Source organism: Symphalangus syndactylus, chromosome 9 (assembly GCF_028878055.3).
Source record: "Symphalangus syndactylus isolate Jambi chromosome 9, NHGRI_mSymSyn1-v2.1_pri, whole genome shotgun sequence".
Taxonomy (NCBI): domain Eukaryota; kingdom Metazoa; phylum Chordata; class Mammalia; order Primates; family Hylobatidae; genus Symphalangus; species Symphalangus syndactylus.
The window spans coordinates 97,961,841-97,972,626 of record NC_072431.2 but is presented as its reverse complement, the minus strand read 5'-3'; the positions used below and the strand labels follow the sequence as shown (position 1 = coordinate 97,972,626).

The window sequence follows — 10,786 nt, the reverse complement described above, 5'->3', positions numbered from 1 at the left end:
GCAAGAGATGTCAAGGTGTCATTAGTTTTCCCAATGACATAGACAGCTTGGTCTCTCATTCTTTCACCAGTCACTATGCTAACTTCCTGATTGCTGGACTTCTTAATGACCACCTTGCCCAGCTCCAATCCCCACCTTTTCACCACTTTCTGGGCAAGTCCCAGTGAGCTGCTGCCAAGTAGCACCATATTGGATATAGCTGGAGCTTGGTGGAGCCAGGGGATGCTCAAGGTGGTGATGGCAGGAGCAAGGAAAGAGCTGCCACTGCCACTGCCACTGGAAGAGGTGGAACAGGGGTTGCAGAGGTGGGTTGGGGCCTGGCCGGGGGCAGGGAGCCCAGCTCTGGAAAAGATATTCTTATTTTTGGATGCTACATGCTGTTTCACCTCGTTCTCTTTCCATGTGAGCAAAGAAAAGGACTACAACATTAAAAGAAAGTAACTCGTTAATATTTAGCATAGACTGTAAAATCACTGCCATTAGAATTTTTTGCGGTTTCCCAAATCATTGTAACTTCCCCACATGTTATATTGGTCACTCTTTCCCTTATGATTGGCAGGAAAAGCCTGGCCTGTGTGCTTGTGCAGCCCAAGCAGTAAGAGCCTAAAGTTCACAGGGCATGTCCTTGTACTAGTGCTGCTAGAGAGGGGGTAGACCATGTTACACAGGAAGCATCACGGCGTTGTGCAATGGGACTGGGTTGGGGGCGGGCAAGTTCTGTTCCCCACCAAGACTCCTATCAGAAAGGGTCTCTTCTTGCCACAGAGACTACAGCAACAAGGCAGAGAAAGTTTGCTGAAGTGGGAAACAGGCATCAGACAAAGCAGCACATTGAAGGGACAACTTCTTAGTCAGGCAAACAGATAAAAGCACTCGCAGAAAAGCAAAAACAGAATGACCTCAACATTTTGCAACACATATTGGAAGAAACCAGCCTCCACGGAAATCAACTGATGGAAGCTGGTGTAAACATGGACTTTTTACAAATTGCAAAAGTAATGTCAGAGGCCCTGAAACAAGGTGATATAGCTTAGATGTTTGTCCCCTCTAAATCTCATGTTGGAAGTGTTTGGATCATGGAGGCGGATCTCTCATTAATGGCTTAGTGCCAACCCCTTGGTGGTGAGTGAGTTCTTGCTCTGGTGGTTCACACAAGATGTGGTTGTTTAAAAGAGCGTGGCACCTCCCAACTTGCTCTCTTCTCTCACCATGTGATGTGCTGGCTCCCTTTTCGCCTTCTACCATGACTGTAAGCTTCCTGAGGCCCTCACCAGAAGCAGATGCTGGCACTATGCTTCATGTACAGCCTGCAGAACCGTGAACCAAAATAAAACCTCTTTTCTTTAAAAATTACCCAGTCTCCTGCATTTCTTTATAGGAACACAAAAATGGCCTAACACCCCCGCCGCCACCACCCCAGGGAACCATCGACTGGGGTTAATCCCAGTTGAATGAGAATGACGTAGGACAAATGGAAGAGGGGAAACAGGTTCTGGATACGAAAGAGTTCATATGAACAGAGATTATTCCTGTGATTCATTGGCTGAGAGTTTTGTGTTGGTCAGCATGCTTTCAGCAGCAAAACAAAACAAATCCAAATTAGCTTAAATTATAAGAAAATGCATTGACCCACTAAACTGGAAGACCAGACAGAATGGTTCTAACTCCATTACTTTGACCTTCTCCGTGTCTTTGTTTTATCCTCAGACTGATAAAGAGATAGCTACAGTAGTTTCCAGCCTCTCAACATATTCAAGATAGCCCTGAATAAGAAAAGAACATATCCTCCTGCGGGTCTCTCTTAAGAGTGAATAAACCTTTCCCAGAATTCCCTACCAAACTTCCTCAAATTGAGTCACATGCCCATTTCTGACGATCACTGCAAAGGGGTTAGGATAATTATCATTGCCTTCAACAATCAAGGCCCTTCACTGGAGCTACAGAAAACTACCCACACTGCATAGCTATTCTCCAACGGTGGAAGAGTATGCTGGATGTTAAAGAGATACCGTAAAGTCCACCATGGTTTCCCAACAATGTCTTAGGAAGAACCAGTGCTGGAGCCTCCACAATATATCCCTAAGAGTTTAAAATTTATCTTTGTATCACTGAGGACTTTTGGGTTGCTAGTGACAGAAACACAATTCAAATCAGCTTAAGGAAAACATGAAACTGATTGGTTCTTAGCATCTAAGAAAGGGTTAACTCTTCTTAGCCAACTCAACAGAATATCCAGAGATGCAGCTGGGCCATAGTTAAAATAGAACCATGAGTGCTCGGGGCTCTCCCTTGTCACTCATGTTTGCTCCTCTTTGCATATCGACAATACTCTTTCCCACTCGGACTGATTTTTGTCACTTAGCAAGAAACTTGGCTGCTGACAGCTCCTGAGATTTATGTCTCACAGCTTGAGAGACTGAATTCAAGGTCTCTCTGGTTCCAAGTCCAAAAATCTTTGGAAAGAGCCTTATTGGCTGAGCTTGATGTAGACGCCAATCCCTGAACAAATTAACTGGATCCAGGGATTGAGAGTCACTCTGTGCTAACACACCAACTTCTGTTCTAATTCCATGGGCAAAGGAAAAAGCAGTTCCTAGAAAAAGGACCCTAAAGCACAATCCACTATAATAGTTACACTCAGTTGTATATGAAATGACAGCCTGGGTGCAGTGGCTCACACCTGTAATCCCAACACTCTGGGAGGCTCAGGTGGGTGGATCACTTGAGGCCAGGAGTTTGAGACCAGCCTGGCCAACATGGTGAAACCCCGTCTCTGCTAAAAATACAAAAATTAGCTGGGTGTGGTGGCACATGCCTGTAGTCCCAGCTGCTCAGGAGGCTGAGGCAGGAGAATCCCTTGAACCTGGGAGGCGGAGGTTGCAGTGAGCCAAGATTGCACCACTGCACTCCAGCCTGGGCAACAGAGTGAGACTCCATCTCAAAAAAAAAAAAAAGAAAAGAAAAAGAAAGAAAGAAATTGCAGAGAATCAGGCTGGGCACAGTGGCTCACACCTGTAATCCCATCACTTTGGGAGGCTAGGGTGGGTGGATCACTTGAGGTCAGGAGCTTGAGACCAGCCTGGCCAACATGGTGAAACCCCGTTTCTACTGGAAATACAAAAATTAGCTGGGTGTGGTGGTGCACGCCTGTAGTCCCAGCTACTTGGGAGGCTGAGACAGGAGAATCGCTTGAACCCAGGAGGCAGAGGGTGCGGTGAGCCGAGATTGCACCACTGCACACCAGCCTGGGCAGCAGTGCAAGACTCTGTCTCAAAAAAAAAAAAAAAAAGAAATTGCAGAGAGTCAGGCTGGGTGCAGTGGCTCATGCCTGTAATCCCATCACTTTGGGAGGCCAAGGCGAGTGGATCACTTGAGGTCAGGAGTTCGAGACCAGACTGGACAACATGGCAAAGCCCGGTCTCTACTAAAAATACAAAAATTAGCTGGACGTGGTGGTGGAGGCCTGTAATCCCAACTACTCAGGAGGCTGAGGCATGAGAATCACTTGAACCCTGGAGGCGGAAGTTGCAGTGAGCTGAGATTGCACTACTGCACTCCAGCCTGGGCAACAGAACAAGACTCTGTCTGAAAAAAAAAAAGAAAAAAGACATTGCAGAGAGTCCTCACTCCAAGAGGAGAGATCCTCCAGCTGCAAAAATATTTTATAAAAAGAACCCCACAAAGTATTATCATAAATAATAACTGGGCCCTGAAATTGCAGTCAAGACTGGTAAAGCACAAGGCCTCTTCGTGTGTTTCTTTCTTTCAAGGTAAGGGATGTTTTTGGCTTGTTTCTGGAATAGGAAAAGGAGAGAATTAAGGAGAGTGTGTTATTTTCCATAATCCATGAGGCCCTCCCCTCCCACAAAACTGATAGCAGCTGTGAAGTGAAACAGAAGTTTGTGAGAAAGAAAGAAGAGCTTACCGTGGAGCTGGCCCAGGTTGGATAAGCAGGGCCTACATCCCTAAAGGCTACTGGGCTACAGGTTTCTCTCTTGGTTGGGGTTCCCGCAAAAGCAGATCCTGAGAAAGATTTGTGTACAAGTACTTTTCAAGGTCAAAGTACAAGTACTTTTCCCAGGAGGCAAGTGAGGGGGCAGAGAGGTATGTTAAACTCTGCAACTGGGTGTGTAAATAACTGCATGCTGCTACGGTCCACTGTGGCTCAATCCCACTGGAGACCCTCTGAGAAACTGTGCAGAGCACAGCTCAGAATTGTCCCCCACCACGGCGCAAAAAGCTGGGATTTTTATCTTTCAACTCCTGTCTCCATTGGTTAAGAATTGTTCCTGGAGACATTAATTTCCTGGCATTTTCAGGCAGAACATGCATATGAGGCCAGATAAAACCTTTAAACAGAAAGAATCATCTGCTTGAGGTAGGAAGTCATTGGCATGATATGGAAACTTTCCATCAAGTTACACATGACCAACAGGATGGGCCAAGGGAATATTGCAGGGACATTGACAGCATCTACTACAATTCCCAGAACCCATTCCACAGGCAACCCTCCTCAACTTCTGTACCTTCAACCACACTCTCCCCTCTCAGAATGCCCTGGTGTCCATTTAAACTAGATTTCATCTGGATTCAAACAGCAGCAGGGGAGGAGTGGCTCCCCACTGCATGCACTGGGACAATCCCTAGTGGTGGCTCTGGAAAGAATGAGACCCAACATGTACTGAGTACCTACTACAAGCTAGTCCTATACCTATCTTGTCTCATGGTAATGCTCAAAACAGCCCTTTGATGTATATATTATCATTGAGAGAGAGAGAGAGAGAATGAGTGTGTATGTGTATGGAATCTGAGACCTGGAGAGGGAGGTAACTTGCCTTGTCTCAAACAGATAGAAAATGACACAGCCAAGACCCAAACCTAGTGTGGTTAACTCCAAAGCCTCATGCTCTTTCTTCCCGACGCAGGAATAGAAGCCAATGCCTCTTTACCACCCAGGAAGAATATTTCTCTTAGATCAAGAGACCAAAGTTTAGAGAACTCCTGGGAACTTCAGAAAGTCCCAGTCCTCCCAGAGACTCAGGTGACACAGACCTGAATGTTTGCCAAGCTACCTTTCACTAACATTGAAATAGCCACCTGCACACTGCCTGCAAGCAAATCACTCCTTGATACACATGCACCTAACACAAATCCCCTTGCATGTTAGGCCAGGGGCTATTTTTGTTGCTTTGAGTTTATCTGAGGAAGGATTGATATGGAACAAGTCACAGGGCAGAAACCTATGCCTGTTACCTCTCTCCAGGGGGACACTTCCCAGGGCTGGGGATTAAAGAATTCAGTATCTATTAAGTGAAGAGACTTTCCTACAGGAAGAGCAAGTTTTATAAAGACCATATGACATATGAGGCAGTGTTTTCCAGCCTGGGGATTGTGTTGCACAAAAGAACTGGATAATTTTAACAAGAGCACCTGCAAATGTTTTCCCCAGTGAGCCACTCTCTGGAGAAAACTCCGCCTTCCCTCTCCACAGCAACATGAGCTGGGATCATTCTTTCATCTCCTGGAAGGTATTGGATCCCACATAAAATCCTTTGCCCCACCCAAGAAGCTCCTAGCAACAACTGTCTGGCTTCATGTTACATCACTGGCCAGTAACCCCATTCATTCATAGGCATTTGATGGGCACCTACACTCCTCCAGGCCCAATGAAAAGCATCCAGGATACTTGGAGAGCAAAGTCTAGTCCTGCCCTCCAAGAATCTCAGTTGATAGATGATTCTCATTTATTGTGTGTGCTAAATTTGACCACTGTGAAGGTGCCTGACATTGTGTTTGACACAAACAGGTGCACAGTAAATGCTGATTTCCTTTCGTTCCCTTAATAGTCTTCAAAATACTTTTATGGGAATTATCTTGTTGGTTTCTCAGGGCCTCTGCAAATCCAATTTGGAATGAGACAGAATAAAAGCAAATAACTAAGGACAGGAATCCTGTGAATAGAGAAAGGCAGGCATTATAAACCTCACACTTAGTTGAGGAAGTTGCATCCAGTTAGGCCGTGGTGCAGCACAGAGGTTAAGGGCATGTGCTGCTGAGCCTGGGTTGGAATTCCAACTCTGTTCCTCGGCTATAAATTCCCACTTTTCCTTGTTGTATTCAGAGTTGAGCCCAGTTTCTCACCCCTACTGTAAAACACCACTTTGGTAATTCCCATACCTGTCTCTGTAGTCCCCTTAAATAAAGTCTGCATTATTGTTCTTTAACAAAGGTTGCAGATAGATTTTTCTTTAAACATTATATATAATATATATATAAAATATATACACACATATATGTATGTGTATACATATAAACCTCACATTATTTGAGGAAGTTGTATCCAGTTAGGCCATGGTGCAGAATAGTGGTTAATATATATTATACATATGAATATATATTTATATATTATCAATATATAATAAATACAACTTGTTATTTATATATACACGTGTGTATGTATAGATACATATACATATATACATATACACATGTGTATGTATATATACATATACACACATACATGTGTATGTATATATACATATACACACATACATGTGTATGTATATATACATATACATATATACACACATGTGTATGTATGTATATATATAATATGTATATATTTAGTTAAAAAAAACTATCTGTGACCTTTGTTAAAGAAAAATAAACCAGATACAGTGGCTCATGCCTGTAATCCCAGCACTTTGGGAGGCCGAGATGGGTGGATTACTTGAGTTCAGGAGTTCAAGACCAGCCTGGGCAACACAGTAAAGCCCCAGCTCTACCAAAAATGCAAAAAATTAGCCAGGTGTGGTGGCAAGCACCTGTGGTCCCAGCTATATGGGAGGCTGAGTAGGGAGGATCACTTGAGCCCAGGAGGTAGACAGAGGTTGCAGTAAGCCATGATCACACCACTGGACTCCAGCCTGGGCAACAGAGAGAGACCCTGTCTCAAAAAAAAAAAGAATAAAGCAGACTTTATTCAAGGGAACTATATATATATATATACACACCCACATACAAATGGCAAAAATTGCCATTACTTTTGCACCAACCTGATAAATATGTACACACATACATCCTACTGGTTCAGTTTCTCTGGAGAATCTTGATTGATGCGAGGGGAATAATACAACCCACTTCACTGAGTTGTTGTGAATAGCATGCTTAGAACAGTGCCTAGCACAAGGAAAAAACACTCTAAATGTCACCTACTTCATATCACTTTGATGGTGGCTGTGAGCCAGGACAAGTCCCCAAGTGCAGAACTTTGACACCACACCACGTATTTCCTCTGCCCGTTGCATAGAGAGTCATGCCTAGCTGTCCTAGCCTTGCAGAGCTACTCGAATGAGAATGTGAGTGCACACTTTCTGAGTTCCAGGCCACTCACTTTGTCAATTGATTGCACAAAGTAGCTGGGTCCCACTGCTCAGGTGATAGCACTCTCACTAGACTCAGTCATCTCATTCCTCCCTAAGGGCATCAGGGTTATTCACGGAGTTTCAAGAATTCCTCAGGACACAAACTTGATTTGGGTTTAAACCAGATCGGAAGTCCACTTTTCTATCAAGTGTCATTGACCCATGATGAATAGATTTTCAAAACCATGAAGGTAAAAAGTAATTGATTTAGGCGTTTTTATTTGTTAAAAGAATGGAAATACTTTTCACATTATATTTTGGTTTTATCTTGAGCATTCAAGGAAGAGAGATTGGGAAGTTATAAAGGGACCTGAGGAAAAAAATGAAGCTTTGGAATTTAACAAAAACTAATATTGTTTCCCCACAGCCCTGGCGTCAAAGCCAGTTCCCGGCCCAGTCCCGTCCTGCAGCAGCCTGCCGCCTGCCTCCTCTTTACTTTCAACATGACAGATGCAGCTGTGTCCTTCACCAAGGACTTCCTGGCAGGTGGAGTGGCAGCAGCCATCGCCAAGATGGGGGTAGTGCCCATCGAGAGGGTCAAGCTGTTGCTGGAGGTACAGCATGCCAGCAAGAAGATCACCGCAGATATGCAATACAAGGGTATTATAGACTGCATGGTCCATATTCTCAAGGAGCAGGCAGTCCTGTCCTTCTGGCACCATAACCTGGTCAATGTCATCAGATACTTCCCCACCCAGGCTCTCAACATGGCCTTCAAAGATAAACACAAGCAGATGGGTAGTGTGGACAAGAGGACCCAGTTTGGGATCTACTTTGCAGGGAATCTGGCATCAGGTGGTGCCGCTGGGGCCACATCCTTGTGTTTTGTGTACCCTCTTGATTTTGCCCATACCTGTCTAGCAGCTGACGTGGGTAAAGCTGGAGCTGAAAGGGAATTCTGAGGCCTCAGTGACTGCCTGGTTAAGATCTACAAAACTGATGGGATTAAGGGCCTGTACCAAGGCTTTAACTTGTCTGTGCAGGGTATTATCATCTACCGAGCTGCCTACTTTTGTATCTATGACACTGCAAAGGGAATGCTTCCGGATCCCAGGAACACCCACATCGTCATCAGCTGGATGATCACTCAGACTGTCACTGCCATTGCTGGGTTGACTTCCCATTCACTTGACACCGTTCCATGCCGCATGCTGATGCAGTCAGGGTGCAAAGGAACTGACGTCATGTACACCGGCACACTTGACTGCTGGTGGAAGATTGCTGGTGATGAAGGAGGCAAAGCTTTTTTCAAGGGTGCATGGTCCAGTGTTCTCAGAGGCATGGGTGGTGCTTTTGTGCTTGTCTTGTATGATGAAATCAAGAAGTACACGTAAGTTATTTCCTGGGATTTTCACCCCTGTGAACAGTCATGTTGTATTATATAACATATCTTGAGCATTCTCGACAGACTCCTGGCTGTCAATTTATCAGTAGCAACTATTTACTGGTTGAAAATGGGAAGCAAACCGGGTGTGGTGGCTCATGCCTGTAATCCCAGCACTTTGGGAGGCTGAGGTGGATGGATCACGAGATCAGGAGATCGAGACCACCCTGGTTAACACGGTGAAACCCCATCTCTACTAAAAATACAACAAATTTGCCAAGCGTGTGGCACGCGCCTGTAATCCCAGCTACTCAGGAGGCTGAGGCAGGAGAATCCCTTGAACCTGGGAGGCGGAGGTTGCAGTGAGCCGAGATGGCATCACTGCACTCCAGCCTGGGCAACAGAGCGAGACTTTGTCTCAAAAAAAAAAAAAAAAAAAAAAGAAAGAAAAGAAAATGGGAAGCAATAATATTCATCTGACCAGTTTTCTCTTAAAGCCATTTCCATGAGGATGGTGATGGGACTCAATTATATTTTTTATTTCATTCACACCTGATAAATAACAAATTTGGAGAAATAGAAATATCTGAAATTTAAAAAAAACTAATATTGTTTGTTTGGCCTGGGAAGGGATGGGAGGCAGGGCAGGAACAAATGGTGCACAACCCAGTAGATTTTTTAAAAAGGTAACATTGTCAAAATGTGTTCTAAACAGTATGTTCATCTCTATTTGAAATCTGAAGGCACATTTTGTAGATAAAACTGAATTATTTTCATGGGGGCAAATACCCATCATGTGACTTGAAACATTGCTGCTCAAGATCATTGCTGCATTTTAGAGTTTTAGTGCCTTGGGTTATTCTGTTCCCACTGCTTGGAATGCGTTTCCCCCTAGCAGGAAAATATTAACATGCATTACCTCTTCATGCATTACCATGATTACCTGTTCAGGAAAGCCTCTCCTGACCTCTCCCAGGGGAGCTGATCATACTTCCCCTTCCCTTTGTGCGCCCATGGCACTTTCTTTTTTCTTTTTGAGACGGAGTTTCACTCTTACTGCCCAGGCTGGAGGGCAATGGCGCGATCTCGGCTCACCGCAACCTCCGCCTCCCAGGTTCAAGCGATTCTTCTGCCTCAGCCTCCCTAGTAGCTGGGATTACAGGCATGTGCCACCACGCCTGGCTAATTTTGTATTTTTAGTAGAGACAGCGTTTCTCCATGTTGGTTAGGCTGGTCTTGAACTCCCAACCTCAGGTGATCCGCCCGCCTCGGCCTCCCAAAGTGCTGGGATTACAGGCATGAGCCACTGCGCCTGGCCTACCCACGGCACTTTCTTTCCACTCCCCTGCACAGCGCCCTGCAGCTGAAAGGGCATGCCTGTGTCCTCCGTCTAATTAAGAACTTTTTCGCTAGCTTCTCTTGCCATTCTTTGTACTGTCTCTAAACAGCACTGGCATATAATGGGCACTCAACATACATGACATAAGAGGCCATAGATCAGTGAGTTTCAAATGAACCCATATGTTAAATAAGTTAAGTCAAGGGCTGGATTTAAATCAGATGCTAGAAGTGTCTCACCCTTACATTGTCCACTTTCAACGAACCACTCCAGGAATGAATTATTGCAAACATAAAAAATGAAAGAAATCACATGTCTTTGAGCAAATCAGGGACCTGTGGATGGGATTATCTGGCTTGTGCATCCCCAGACCTGTTGTTCTTTAACTCCCTCTGGCTGTCCACTCTCCAAGAATAGGCAGAGTTATAATAACCCTATCCTTCAGATCTTGTCGTTCTGGCAGCTTTCATTAAAGTTTTGTTGATGTAACAACCAAATGTAATGAATAGACTTGGCTTCAATCCTAATTCAGAAACCCACTGTAAAAACAGTTTTGAGACAACTAGGTAAATGTAATACAGCTTTAATCCTGGGTATTAAATAATATCAATGAATTACTTCCAATTTTATTATATGTAATAATGGTATTGTCCTATAAGAAAGTATGCTTATATTTAAGAATTGTATACAGAAGTATTT

At 44.4% G+C, this 10,786-nt stretch overlaps 1 pseudogene; it reads left to right on the top strand.

Moving 5' to 3' along the window:
* The first annotated feature begins 7,852 nt into the window (after positions 1-7,852).
* On the top strand, positions 7,853-8,878 carry LOC129490578 (ADP/ATP translocase 2-like; annotated as a pseudogene).
* Positions 8,879-10,786: the final 1,908 nt, after the last annotated feature.